This window comes from Protopterus annectens, chromosome 7.part0 (genome assembly GCF_019279795.1).
Source record: "Protopterus annectens isolate FY-2018-M chromosome 7.part0, PAN1.0, whole genome shotgun sequence".
Taxonomy (NCBI): domain Eukaryota; kingdom Metazoa; phylum Chordata; order Ceratodontiformes; family Protopteridae; genus Protopterus; species Protopterus annectens.
The window spans coordinates 371,304,213-371,320,144 of NC_056739.1; the positions used below are offsets into that span (position 1 = coordinate 371,304,213).

General features: G+C 38.3%; 1 protein-coding gene across 2 annotated transcripts in view; it reads right to left on the reverse strand.

Annotated features, from left to right (window-relative positions):
- TAFA3 (TAFA chemokine like family member 3) overlaps nt 1-15,932 on the reverse strand; it is a 1,368,023-nt gene that overhangs the window by 216,556 nt on the left and 1,135,535 nt on the right. The gene's annotated exons all lie outside the window — the stretch shown is intronic.

Sequence of the window (15,932 nt, forward strand, 5' to 3'; positions counted from 1 at the left end):
GACTATGGGATTGTGTTGAAAGCCTTTGCCAGTGGAGGTATGCTGTTTGCACAGATTTGCCCTCGTCAATGGTCCTGGTCACATTTTCAAAGCAATCCACCAGATTTAACAGGCAGGATCTGCCCCTGACAAAGCCAAGTTGGGTTGGATCCAGGGTTTGGAGGTCATCTATGTCTTTATTTATGAGGTCCATAATGATACATTCCATAGCCTTATAGATGAGGCTGGTCAGGCTTATGGGTCTGTAATTCCCTGGGTCTGTTGCTAGGCCACCTTAGAAGAGAGGAATAACTGTTGCTGTTCCCAGTCCGCAGGAGCAAAGATTGTGATTAGAATATGATCGAAAAGGGTAGTTATTGTTGCACTATTTCATGTTTTAGCCTGTTTAGAATACAGCCTGGAATGTCATCTGGTCCCATAGAGGCTGTGTTTTTCTGCCATGGACAAGGCTTTAATGACCTGCTCTTCAGATATATAGGGTGGGGGAAGTTCGGGGGGAAGGTTTGTGAAAAGTTTGGCAGAGAAAAAGGAGTGAAATTTTCATCAAACCTATCTGCTAATAGATTTGCTATCTCTGTGGGGTCAGTGTGTGTGTGATACCATTAGTACTAGTTCAGCAAATGCTTGGCTCTTACCTTTTAGGCTATGTACATAGCTGTATGGTTATCCTTGGTCGTGCTTGCTAAGTTTTTCACAAAGAAATCCTTAGAGGATTTGACAAGTTGTTTTACTTGTCTGTTGAGGCTGAGAAGGGTGCTTTTCCATTGTTGTGGCCTTGGGTTTGTTTGCTTGGACAGCAACTTTTTGTGTTTATTGTAAAGCTTGTTAATACTGGATGTCCACTATAGCTGCTTGTTTTTACTTGAGGCTCTGGCTTTGATTCTTTCTGGTACAGCCAAGTCTATACACTTATACAAGTGATCATACAGGCCTTTAGTGTAAGCTTTGCTGTAGTTACCACTTCCAGTTAGGGTTGGGGCTTGGAATGCATTTATAACTTCACCTAGAAGGATATAGTTTGTCTTGGTGAAGTTTTTTAGTCTGATTTCACCCTTTGTGAGTTCTAGTGTTAGTGCCAGCTTGAAAGAGACTGATTTCTGGTCAGTTTTACCTAATGAGGGTCTGACAGTTGCTACAGTGCATCTGTTTGACATGTTGGTAAGGACCAGATCCAAAATGTTTGTTCCCCTTGTTGGGGTGTAGACAATTTGTTCCAGGGCATTTGAATTAACAAAGTCAAGAAACATTTGCACTAGCAAGTTAGGACTAGTATAGGTTTCCCAGTTGACGGTGGAAAAATTGAAATACTACATAACCAGACTGTTCGAGAATATTTGGATTGACTCTAGTTTGGTCAAATAGGCTTCATGTGAGTTATGACCCATACAGGTGAATCTATAACTGGCTATGACTTGAATGGGGGGGTCTTACCCACAGTAACCTGAGCTTGGAGTAACTCCATGAAGTTGTCCAGTCTAACTAGGTGGGAGGTGAATTTATCTCTAATATAGATAGAAACACCACCTCCTTTGATTCTCACATGTTCGTTTTGCAGTCTGAAGGTGTGAAAGGCATTGTACCCTTGCAAGGCCAAGGTACTCTCTGAGGCCTTGAACCATGTTTCTGTGACTGCACAAACATCTACATCTTCCAGTGATAGAAAAGTTACTGGGTGTGCAGTTTTTAGTTTAAGTTCCTAGCATTTAGCAGCATGACCCTAATTTTGCTATGAGTGGCAAATTTCACATTGGTAAGCTTATTTTTGAGACCTTGCCTAAAAAAGGCATGGCTGTGGAGGCAAGAGTCTTTGTCAGCAGCCGAAAGCCTAGTGGTGCCTGATGCAAACCATCGCTGACAAAGAAGCAAGGTTTGTTGACCATGGCTTCCCAGGCTGACAATAATTGGATCCCCTTTGAATGACACAAAAACCTAAGCCAATTATTTAAATCAATCATTTTTTGTTTATACTGTGGCATCATTCTAGGTGAGGGTAGCATGCTTCTCAAGGCTAGAGACATACCTGCCTGAGTCACATACTCAGAGAGCTCAATCATGTCTCTGTTCATATAGTCCAGTGAGGTATGTCTCAGATCATTCACACCAGCATGAACTATGGCAGAGTTATAATGATATTTGTTGCTGAGAGACCTGAGTGCAAGTGTGATCTGAAGAATCCTGGCACTGGACAGGCACCTGACCATGAATTTCTCCTTGTCCAACTTGGAGAGTGGGACATCCGTGTGTCTCACTATGGAGTCTCCAATGACAAGAAAATGTGTTTTTTGACTGTTATGCCTTATGGCTTTAGTAGGTGAGTCACTGGTTTACTGTGTGTAATGGGTTCTGTGAAAACTGTGTTAGTAGTAGCAGTCTTGTGTTTTGGTAAATTTTTTGAAAGAACCTCCACATATGTTTATTTTTGTGTTTGATACATACTATGTGTATGAGTAGTGGTACTAGAAGTTCTGAATCAGATTCTGAATAAGATGGCCTCTTACTTTTGTGGAAAGCAGAGAAAAAGGGGAAGACTAAAACTCAGGAGAATGTGAGGACATAAAGGCTTTGAAAAGTCAGTGTGACAAATTAAACCAATCCTGCTGTGGGTCTCTAAGGGGAGGGGAAGCAAGAGGGGAGATGTCTATTCTTTTGCTTTCTTTTCTTTGGAGCATCAAAGGCATCCAAAGAAATAATATCAGATGAAACTGACCTCATATGTACCCCAAGTGGGTCCCTGGTATATCTTCTCTCACTTGAATCTGAGGAATACATCCAGATTCCGCAGACAGAATTAGCTTTGGTTTTCCTTTCTTGGCTTTATCAGCTGCCTGATCGATCAGATAGGTCAGAGGAGACAGGTTAGCTACCTGCACCTTGTTGGCCTCCAATATGATCTTGACAGTAGGAATAGATCCAGATGTCAGCCTATATACTGCCTCAGCATAGACGCTCGGCACTAACCAAGTGAAAGAAGCAGGTAGCTTTACATCTTCTTTTGATTTGTTAAACTTTTTTTAAGGCTGAGAAAGAATGTCCAAGGAAGACAATGACACTTCAATGCTAGCATGCACTAACGCTTGAACATGTTTGCTTTTGAAACATGAACAACAATACTGTGTACGAAACAAAAAAAAAACCACAAAGGGAGGGTTCCACAAAGGTATCCGAGGTGGAGGACTTCAGAAGCAGCTGCAGTGTTTCACCCAATGTGCTCGTAAAAACACCACTCGAAGAATCCTTCTAAAATGTTATAAAAACAGGTATTTTATTCACGCAAGGTAAAGCAAGCAAATAATGAGCCTAATAATAATCCAAGTAATGTAAAACACTCCAACAAGCGTTTTTCGTTCGGTACGCTGCCCGAACTACTTCAGACAAACATTGGATACTAACCACATGTTCCATTTAAGTATTCAAGACATTGCGTGATTCGTTGGTTAATTAAGTCATTATCCTAAGATAATTACACAAAAACTTAAATCAACCAAGATAAATTGAGTCACTCTACAAAAAAGTAGCCTACTTTTAAACTACTTTGGAACTACTTTTAGAATACTTTTGGAATACTTTTAGAATGCAGGAAACATCCAATGACCGGATGATTTTACTCATACCAACGCTTCAAACTAGATTGGGTGCATAATAACACACTCTATCACTATTTACAGAAATCATAATATACTATTACAATTACAGCTTCCACTTGACAGAACGTTTAAGCATTTAAAGCATTTAAAACTTTTAAAACAATTCCGATGTTTAAGGCAATTGAAACTGTCCACACATCTAATATTAAAACCATTGAAAAACATTAAAAAACACTAACAACTTTTCGACCCTCCGGAAGACACTAGTTAAATAAACAACGAGTGTGTAAATATATGACATGGTAGTGTTTACCGTAACAATACATAAGTGTAAACTCACTACTAATAATCATAATAATCATAATAACTGACCCTTCCACCGCTGTCAACCTGAAGTCATTGTAGGTCTAGTAATAAACTAAAAATCCGCTAAGATGTAGTGACAGCTTGGAAGTCAAGGGGGATTTTACCATTTACCTCACTCGGGCAGATTCTTTCCCTAATACTCATAAGTTTCAACAACGTGAAAGTTGAAGTCTGTTACGTATATATGTAAAGATCTAATTTAACCTAACTAATACTTGAACTAAAAAGTTTTTTAAAAAAGTTCCTTTAAAAGTTTTTTTAAAAAAGTTTTTTTAAAAAACTCAAATCTCATTTTATCTTAATAGGCTTTTCAGTTTGAGTATACACATTATTGAACAAGCCTCATTAAGTCCGGGGGTTTTTTGTGCCCCCAAACGTAATTGCCAACTAAGTTCCTTCTTTTCCAGTTGGAGTTTGGATAAGTTGTCATTACATAAATTGTGATTATCAACCTGTACCTGATCAATAGCCATGAAGTCAAATGAGTGACCTTCATTCCTATTGCAATGCTTTGCCAGGGCATTGTCCTCTTTATTTGTACTAATTGCATAGCGATGTTCATACACCCTGTCCTTCAGACGTCTGTCCGTTTTACCCACATAAAATGCGGGACATTGTTTACACTGTGCTAGATAGACAACTCTCCTACTGTTACAGTTGAACTTCTTCCGGATCACAAACGTATCCAAGCCTATTTTAAATGAGTCACCAGTGTTGATGTAGGCACAGTGTCTACAAGTCCCGCATTTACTAGTACCCCCCTTACCCCTCTGACTCACTGGTTTCCTTTCAAGGAGTTGTTTCATGTTGGTACCCCTCCTAAATGTAATAATGGGTCCCAACTCAAAGGCTTGTGTTGGTTCGTTATCCATAGATATACAGAACCAATATTTACTAAGAACCTTCGAGATTTCAAAAGCTTCTGGGCAGTAAGTGAAAACAAATGTGGCCTTAAAGTTCGTGTTGCTCCTAGTGGTCATGACAGTCGTGACCCCCAAGTTGTTAGGGACCTCAGTGTTTTGAATGCCATTCTCATCCACATATGTCTCAACTGATTGTGTATTTAAATTCTGTGGCCCCAAAATTGGTTTATAAGTCCCTTGTTCTCTCTTTAAAGTCACTTCCCTAAAAATACCCTCCAGAAAAGAATCTGGGTATCCCCGATGTCGAAACATCTGGTACAGTTTCTCACATTCGTTTACAAAGTCCTCCTCAAGTGTAGTCATCCTAGCCACCCTGACCAGTTGGCCTTTCACCACTGATTTCTTCTGGTGCCTAGGGTGGGAACTTGAGAAGTGTAGGTATGTGTTAGAGAATGTCTTTTTCCTGTAAATTTTGGATATGTATTGTCCTTGGTGTTTACTAAGGGTAATATCCAAAAAACAGATGTTGTTTACTTGAAAATTCATAGTAAACTTGAGAAACCCTGTTGTAGAATTAAAAAATTCTACAAGTTCCCCAGCTAGTAACTCATCCCCTTTGAATAAAATAAAAATGTCGTCCAGGTACCTTTGGTACATATAAATGTGTTGTTTCCAGGTACTGTTCAACACAAAGGATGTCTCCCAGTGGGCCATAACTAAATTAGCAAAGCTTGAGCCCACTGGGGACCCCATAGCCACACCTATTTTCTGTAGAAACAACTTGTCCTCAAAAGAGACATAGTTGTTCTTCAGAATAATGTCCAAAAGTTGTTCAACAAGGTTACATTGGTCACTATTGGCTCCCTTTGACCCTAAGAATTCTATAACCCATTGAATACCCAAGTCCTGCGGGATACTAGAATAAAGGTCACACACGTCCACTGTCAAGAAGTTGAGGGAGCTGTCAAACCCTTCTTTCTGTATACTTTCGAGGAAAGACCATGAGTCTCTCAGTATCTGGGTTTCCTTTTCTACGTATTTTTTAAGAATTAGGTCTACTAATTTTGCAGCGGGGTAAGTTATTGATTGGCGTGCATCAACAAGTATGCGAAAAGGGGGGTTGTTTAAGTCTTTGTGCAGCTTCGGAATCCCAAACACCTTAGGGATTCTAGGAGCTAACATAGTGAGATACTGACTTTGCTCAACATTTATTAGGCCATCAATAAAGAGGTCATTAATATATGATTTGACTTGGTGGTATGCTTGGTTGAGCTGATTTTTGCTTACTGATTCATAAGTGTCTCTTGCGAGTAGCGTGTGCATGATTCTTATGTAGTCAACATTGTGTACAATTGCCAAACCCCCACCCTTGTCTGGTTTCATAACTCTCACTGGTAGATTCCTAAACAGTGTTAATAGACATTCTTCGTCCTTAGTTATATTAGACTGATAACTACGACGTGTTCTAGAAGCTATGTCTCTAAATTCTGTTTCGCAAAGTTGTTCAAACAAATGTAGTGAGTTATTCAAGGGTGGGTTGAAACTACTAGGAACTCGCAATGAGTCGTCAGGCGGGTTGGAGTCACCAAATATCATATTTAAATTAAGCTTTCTAATAAACATTTTAAAGTCAATCAGTAACTCCACAATGTTGCAGGCCTGTGAGGGCACAAAAGAAAGTCCCTTAGCAAAAAGTTCAACCAACCCCCTATCAACGTAACACTCAGTGTAGTTGTAAATTTTGAAATCAGCATCCTTGTTAGTCACGGTTTCAAATAACATTAGTCCCACTGTTTGTTGCTGCTCCGCGTGTTGTAATATCTCTTCGGGGGAATTGGTTGTTGTGGTTTCCAGTTCCTCCCCCTCCCCCCTCGGTAGTTTTTTGGAGTGCGTTGATTCGGCCAGTCATCCCCCTCAGTGATGTCAAAGATGGTGTCAGGGTCATTTAAACCTACGGCCCCCCCCCGTCATTTTCCTCATTCGCCACGTTGGTATCCATGTTTTGGTTAGATTTATGGTTACTCTGCCCATTGTAATACCCAGTTGTTTGTTTTCTTTGTCCAGTAGAAGTGGGGTTCAATTGGCTTACCCGGGTTGGAAAACCTGGGGGTTTCGGGAACGCCACGCCTTCCCTATATGCCCTTAAGTCCCTCTCAAGTTTTTTAATTTTAGTTATTTTCAATTTTGACATCTGCTGGGCAATACTAGAAAGGGTTCGATTAAATTCAAACTCATATCTGTGAAAGTCCAGGTCACCCTTAATCTCCCTTTCAAGGGTTGTTGCTTCAGCGGTCAAACTGTCCAGTTCTATTTGATAGTGTTTGACCATACATTTAAGAACATCTAGTCCATGGCTATTGAATAATTCGATCAATCAACTTTTTTTAAGGCTGAGAAAGAATGTCCAAGGAAGACAATGACACTTCAATGCTAGCATGCACTAATGCTTGAACATGTTTGCTTTTGAAACATAACTTAAGGGAGGACAAATGGCTATCTAAGGGCATAGGTATAAACGACTGAAAAATTGCAGAGTTTTGAAAATTTATATTCTAGTCCTAGACAAAAAAATACTTTATATGCATACCTTTTAAATGGATTTGCTAATCTGTCACATTTCCCTCTCCTGGATGACAAAATTGGACCATAGGCTGACAGGAGGTTACTAGGCTAGAGTCTTTTTTTCAGCCTAGCTATGCATGCCTCAATTTCCCCATTTATCAATGCCTGTGGACTAAAATGGCTTTGGTATATGCCTGTGCCTCAGGACATCTACAAGATGCTCCTGTCCATAAGGGACACAAATGACAAGCAAGAGGTGAATTTGTGATTTCCCATCCATTGGTCCAAACTGCTTTTAAACAGGCTTAGGGACAAGCTCTGCTTCACATGAATGGAGAGTCTGTTCCAAAGAACGGGTAATCTTTGAGACATATACCTGTTCCTCCAACACATTTTATGTTACAGACAAGGTTTAGATCCTTAGTTTGGGTAATTCTAGTGCTGTTTTTTTTGCAGATTTGTCAGGGCTGGATCAGAGAATGCCATGTAGGTTAGGCATAGACAACCCCTCAGTAATCTGTAGGAGACTGAGTACAAGGACAGGGCTTTGAGGTGGTCAGCATAGGACATGTTGCTTACACCCTGCATTCTTTCAGTGAGGAGCCACTATAGCAACTCCAGCAGTTGCAAATGCTAGTTAGGTACATGCCGGGGTCTATATTACGTTATCTAATCCTGGTAACATCAAACACCACAACATCGACACACAAAGCCCAAACTGCAAATACGTCAAACCCCCTAAACCACAAATTTTAAAATCTTGAACCGTCATAGTTGGCCAACACCACTGCACGCTACATACTACATACCCAAACATAATAAATAAAACACATATGTACACAAACCAAACCCTACTTCTAACACTACACTAAACCTTACATACATTACCATCTATGCACTTACCTTAACCCGCACCCTAACCCTAAGGTCAGTAACTATCGCACACTTACCCTACAGACATATACCCAAACAAAACAAATAATCCACACACATACAGTTAACAAAACCCTACTTCTAACCCTACACTAAACCTTACATAAATTACCTATCTATGCACTTACCTTAACCCGCACCCTAACCCTAAGATCCATAACTATCGCACACTTACCTTATGGAGCTATACCACAGATGGGACAACCATCACACTTCGACATTTCGCATTTTGTGGTTTTGTACGTTCACTGTTACCATAGTTCGCGTTTTGCATGTCAGTCTTCTGGTGTTCAATGTTACCGGGATTCGATAACATAATATAGACCCAAATGCCGAAGGGTGTCAAAGGATCAGGCACATGTCGAAGGGTGCCAAAAGGTAAATTGCACTCAATTATTGGAATAATGAAGGATGAAGATAATGGGGCTAGGAGCCCTTTAGAACTAGATCCCATTCCCTTATTTTTAAGTTGTGCCGCTTATAAGGACTTTCTCACCATCACTGGCACATGCTGATCAAACTTTATGTTGGTGTCAACCTGTTTCCAAGTCTCTTACCACTGGTTCTACTCTTAATGAAGTGTTATCAATGTTATAATTTGCAGGGATGATCATCTTCTCAAAGGCTATAATTAAGCATTTTATTGCATTCAGTTTTAGGCCATGGCTCTTTCACAACTAATTTGTCTGGGACAGACCCACCCGGAGAGTATCAACATCTTTTGGGGATTCAGTCATTGCACCCAGATTGCAGTTGTCATTGAATTTGGACATCCTGATCCAAAGGACATCTATATTTGCCTTGACTTTAGAGAAGTACATTCTAAACAGAAGAGGTGCCAGTACTGAGCCCTGTGGGATAACACTAATAACAGGCAACTTGGTGGAGGTGGATTCTCCTATCCTTACTTCTTATGCCCTATCTATGAGCCATTTGGCTATCCATTGGGTGACATGGATTTATGCCTTCATTTGTGAGTTTGTCTATTACACCCAAGTGAGGTTTTGTATCCAATGTCTTTGCCAGGTCGAGTTAGGCAATATGCACCATTCTGCCCCCATCCATGGCTCTAGTAATCTTCTTAAAGAAGCCTATCAGGTTTAGTATTCATGATCTGCTTAATAAAACCAAACTAGGATGGGTTCAGTGTTTAAAGATTTTGGATGTCTTTGTTAATCAGATCCACGATAATTCTTTCCATGGCCTTGCATATAAGACTAACTAAACTTATGGGTCTGTAGTTCCTGAGTCTGTTTATGGTCCTCCTTTGTGTAGAGAGATGAATGCTTCAGTCCTCCATTCCCTGTGGACAAAAACTTTCTGGAGGCTGTGGCTGAATAGAAATTCTAGCGGGCCTGACAGGTCATGTTTCAAGCTATATAACATCATGGGATATTATCAGGAGCCACTGATATAGCAATTTTAGCTTTGAAGAGTGCACCAATGACCTGTTCTTTAGTTATAGTTGGGGGAGAAATAGTAGATGGTATTTCCTGAGTGGGGGGGGTGATAGGTGAAACTGAAGCTAAATTTATTGGCCAGTAAATTTAGTATATCCTTTGGTTTGGTATAGGGAGTTCCATCGACTGATTGTTTAGCAGACTGTTGGGTGTTCCCCTTAAGGTTGCATAAATAACTGAAAAATGCCTTATGGTTTTCCTATGACAATAATTATCAGAAATCAAATAAGAAAAAGAGGAAGGGTCTTCAAGGTAGCCCTTGGCTTCCCTGAGTGAAAATATATGGAATGGCTCACAAGGCTGACAGGCCACGATTCTTATAGGAACTGAAGGCAAGAAAGTTCTGAGGATTTTAGCATCTGTAGACTCCTTAAGTATCAGCATGTAGTTCTGAGCATAGGCTCTAGATCAGGCATATAACATGAGACGAAGGTGCCTGCATACCTCTGAACTGTCCAGATTTTCGCAGAATGTCCAGATTTCTGCCCCTTATTTTTGGTCTGTTCCTCATAAAATTTGTCATTTTCTGACAAATCATTGAGGATTGAAGTCACTAAATAATATTAGATAATGACAGTTTGAGTTTCAGACTTCAAATCCTTCAGAAAATATATAATTATGCCAAATATGTCATTCTATCAAATGTTTAAGTTTATACAAAAAAATCTGTCCCTAGTTTTGAGCCTTTGCCTCCCATTTTTCTGACTTTGTCCAGATTTTTTGTGCTGGGAAGTTCAGAAGTATGGGTGCCTGCACTTCTGTAGATTATCCAGGCATATTGTATCATTGGCAGGATATGTCCCAAGAGTTAACTTTACTACAACAGTGATCTAGTGATAACCATCTTGTAGTACAATGTTTCAATGAAACATAGGTAAACCAAACACAGAACACTATTGCTTTCTCCTGCACTGATTAATACTACATATACAAATGTAATGATAAATTCTACATAACTATATTACTTTCATATGTGAACATAGAAACTGAAGTTGCAAGCTGTGTGTGTAAGACTACAGAAGCTCATAATAAAGCAGTAATCAGCCCATATATAATGAAAACTGAATTTTATATTTATATATACACATATCTTCATTTTATGATTAAGGCTATGCATGTGGAATGACTTAGCTAATTATTTTTGCTTGCTCTCCTGACATAATGTTATGACCCATTAAATATTTTGAAATTGCTTCAGAATAGCCACCTTAACAAAAATATAGAACTAACAAGTATTCCAAATGTAACTGACTCATGAGACACGTGTATTTCAAGTCAGGGATCAGCCTCTTATAAAATAAATGACTTCTTTTAATTTGCAGCTGAACCCAAAATAGACATATTTGAAAGCAGTAGTTCCCCTTCACCTTTGGGGTGGACTGTTCATTCTTGCTAGTTTGCTAATGAGGCATCAACACTCCATACAAAAAGGGAAGAACTCCATTAGTACTTCAAGCAAGGACCAGTCTATGTTCACACAACCTTTTTTCCACGAATTGACACCAATTTATAAGATGTCATAAATCATCATGAAAAATAAATTATTCTCTCTCCCTATCTGCTGTGAGTGACTTTTGTTAGGAAGTAAGGAAGGTAGCATATCATAAGGCAAAGACTACTATCCATATTTTGCTCCCAGTGAACTCAAGATAGTAATGTTACATTTTACAACAATAAGGTAGCTGCTGGGTGTTATGTTTAACTGGGTAACTAGGTATTTTTTTATTTTCTTCTTTTTTTCAAATCTTGAGCAAATGGACAAAATAATACATCTTAAAGTAGAGAGCCTGCCCCCTTTTGTGGTGCTTTAAATGTGAGTATCAGTCACTGTAATCCTCACCTCAGTTATGTTTTATTTTTCTTCACTGCAAATGACAAGACATGAAAACAGTCCTTCGATTTTCAATTTCTGTATGAATTCCTTCTTATATTTACCACATATTTTTTCTAAAGAAATATGAAGAAGGTACCTCAGGAAGGATTTTAACCTTAGAATTTGCTGGTACCACATGGCTAAACAAGCTGAAGCTGTCAGCTAAGACATGTCCTGATGTCATTCTATCAAGAAAGAAAGAGTGGACAGCTAAGACAGGTTGCTTTCCTTGTGATTTTATAGGTATGGTGAATAGACAAAGGGTGAATGCAGTAACTCATCAAATTTTCTACCATGAATTATGTCATTGTATCTACAAATTCATGAAAAATATAAAACAGTCCATTTATTTTTCCCAGTAAATGCCAGAAAACAAGCATTAATAACTGCACATTTAAATTATTCTTTACTATACCTTTTTTCTGTTTAACAATACTGTTTTACAAAAGTATACCTTTGAACAGATGGAAAACATTTTCATATTCTCTGGGTTTTATCTCTTCTAAAGCATATCAATATCTGAAATCAAATGTTGTAGTTCAGAAAGGCCCACTCTAGATTATCTGCTCTCCTAGTGATTTCTATGAGGCATCATACTTGAGATCCTTATGATTCTAGAGAGATTCAGAAAGCTAATACTGATAAGCAGGGTTCAGCAAGTAACACAGCACTGCCTGTGTCTGTACAATACATCAATGCCACTAACTTCCTCTGGTTTTATCAGGAAAGCACTTTATTATAACTTCTGTCCCTTGACCAAATAATTCAATATCTCACTATTTCTCATTTTTGGTGTGTATGCTAGCTGCCTACAACTTGTTGGCCTCCAAAGTGATCTTGACAGCAGGAACAGATCCAGATGTCAGCAAGTGTGTAAAATATTTCCACATGCATGGATATACGAGTATGCATATGATGTATGCATACACACACAAAGCACAAGTATGTGTGTATGACTTGGTTATATCTGGCTTGCAAATGTTGAATTTAAATATATCTGGACACACCCTTTTATTTAATTTTACAACATGGGTAAGTAATAAGACCAATCAAATTCCTAGTTACATGACAACAAATGCTTTATATGCATGGGAAAGAAAATAGTGTGGGCCATATAGGCCTTATATTCTGTCACATATCCTTTCTCCCTCACAGCATTTAAAATCTCACTGACAGAAATATTTTTCTGTCACCACTAAATTGTGCCCATATGCTCACTCTTAATGTATTTCTATATACATGGTAAACTCATTATGCAAGTCTGCACTTCTTAAGAAGGCAAACAAGTAGATTTGAGCTATTAAAGAAACTGGATCAAAGTTGTAGGATAGGTGAATCATGAAGGACTCAAATAAACTTTTATTGGATCCACCTTTCTCTTTAATATGTCCTTATTCCATGTAGGCAAGAGTCACCAGCATCTATCATCTCTGAGTTGAGAACAATAAAATATTCTATTCCATTACCAGAGCTTACCAAATGATTATTGTCATGATCTGCACAGAACCTTTTTGGTCTGAATATCGTGTATTCTCTAGCACATCAGTTCTACTTTAAACAGATAATATGTTACTTAAATTAAACATGCTCATCCTTCTATATATTGGCAGATAATATCCCATCTAGGTTAATATTTCAGTAATAAACAAAATAAACTGTTTATTATAACAAGCAGGCTATATCTGTACTTGGATATATACATTACATTGCAGGTCGCAGAACACTAAAAGAAGAAGAATGGCATACAGACTGAAGACAGGAAAGAAATGTATGCATTCTGCTTAGGAAATAGACCACAAGACTGTTTTGCCAAATGTCTTTATGAAACATGAAAGTGCAAGGTAATCAAGAGCAGTGTCTTTCTGAATCAATATCAACAGTATGGTGAGCTGCCTCAGATGTCATACATCTCAGCTGTCCAGATTTTTGCAGAATGTCCAGATTTTTGCCTCATATTTTTGGTCTTTTCCTATTAAAATTTGTTTTTTTTAGTCAAATTATTGAGGATTGAAGTCACTAAATAATGCCAGGCATGTATCTGTCAAACAGTACATGCTAATGCAAAGTCTTTTATTAAAAAAACGTTCTATGCTTACAAGAGCAATAATTAAAATCTGTCTCTATTTTTGGGCTTTTGTCCCACCATTATTTGTGGCTTTGTCCAGATTTATTGTGCTTAGAAGCTGAGAGATATGTCAGATGTGTATAAATCTGAGACAGAGCATGAAAAACTGAAATCCCCATATTGCCGGAGTGGTTGGATTCCACATTTTATGCTCGAAACACATTCTCCCCAGATCTCTTAAAAGCAGCTAAACCATCACTTGCAGAGTAACATCTTACTATCAGCTTAACCATCATGCTGTGTTTATGGCAGCTCCACTACAGAAACTGTTATCAGAACTATAATCTTTGACTTCTACTCATCCACGATATATTCTGTTCACATCTGATAAAAGCTAAAAAAAAAGTGCTTTGCCGTGAGGCAAGCCTTACTAAACCCTCACATCCCTGCAATTCAACATATACTAGGTCTGGGATTGTACAACAGCAAAGAAAAGGAAGATTTTCCTTACCTTCATCGTCTGGCAATGTCATACTAACACACGCACACACACAAACACATACTCAGACAGTGACTCGCTGATCTCACACATGCATGCAGACAATGACTCACTAATCACACACATATATACATGCACTAAAATGAAATATCCCCCATTCAGATACACCCACTTGCATCAGCTAGCCTCACATATATACACACAAACATTCACCGATCATGAACTCATCTACAGAGATGAACACCCACCAACTTTGCATTCATACGCATAGACTTTTGTCAAATTGGGAAACAATGAAGCCATCTGAATGTTCTCACTTCACCAAATGTCTCCATTAGATGCAATTAACATAACCCTACTGCCTACCTCACTAAGTGACACAGAATTCTTAAAATGGAACCATTTTAGCAGGAAGAATGCTAAAACCTATGGAACATGTAGATTATGAGGAAGGAAGTCAAAAGCCCCAGTGGAACCATTTGTCCCCAAAAGCTCAGCTGAATGCAGAAATGTGCAGGACCTCGGCTACTGCATACAGCACCATGACTCTTCTATATGAAAAAATATAGACAGTCTGCAGTGTCTATGAGAGTCATACCTCCTTATCTCCCCTTCCCAAAAAATAAAACTACAAACATATATAGTGTGTTATATAGTGTGTTATATAGTATATCTATGTTCAAGCTTAACTTGCTGGTTAAGTAGCTGCGTAATCAGATTTTTCCCTGTCCAATATCATTTAACATGCAGCACCTTCTCTGGTTTATAAATATTATATGTGGTAAAAAAAAGTCTGCCATAAATAAATATATGAAATTTTGTGACTTATGTGCACAGGAACAGTTCACTATAAGGGCATAAAGTCTGGTATTAAATCTTGTGGGTGTATGTATTCTTTGTTCTATGTTATTATAGTATGACTTGGCTATATCTAATTTGCAAATGTTGAATTTAAATATATCTGGACAGAAGGAGTGGGTTTGGAATAATCTGTTACATGATTCATCCATACCTAGCAATTATTTACCACTGAATATAAAGATAAGTCAAAGAAATTACATGCTTCAGACATGATGAAAATGAGAAAATGGCTCTGCTAAAATAGATTTTAATTTTAATTGCACTTGTCTGTTCTGATGTTCCTAAAAGTCAATGTTGCATCCACTTAAGGCATTTTAGCCATATGTACTACTAGACTGCAGAATGCGAAATTCTCTTGTAGAATTAATACGGTGACTATCCTGCTGTGACTCGGCTGATGATATCTGGCTCTTCTGAGACATGCTGTCTTTTATAACCCTTATAACAATATTCAGTGCAACAGAATAGCTCTTTATCCTGTAAAATAGAATCCCGTGAGCATTTCATTAGAAAATATTAAGGCCTGCAGGGAAGAAAATCCAGAGAAATGTTTTTAAAAAAAATCTCATTCAGCATTTTTCTGCTGTTGAGTTATGTCACTCCATTTGCACCAAGCTTTGCTAAGACTGCAGTGTGGTATATCATAGCATTTTAATCTAATCCGAATGCTCAACAAAAATCTGCTGCACAAAATTAGACAGAACTCATTCAAGCACAGTCTAGAATAACAGGTAAAAAAAGATTTGCATACATCTTCACAACATGACCTCAATAAGAGCTATGATACATTTCAGTGGGCTGATGGTAAGAAACCTCTTTTAAACACACCTGTTTTTCAAGCCGTTATTGAAAACATGCATTATCAT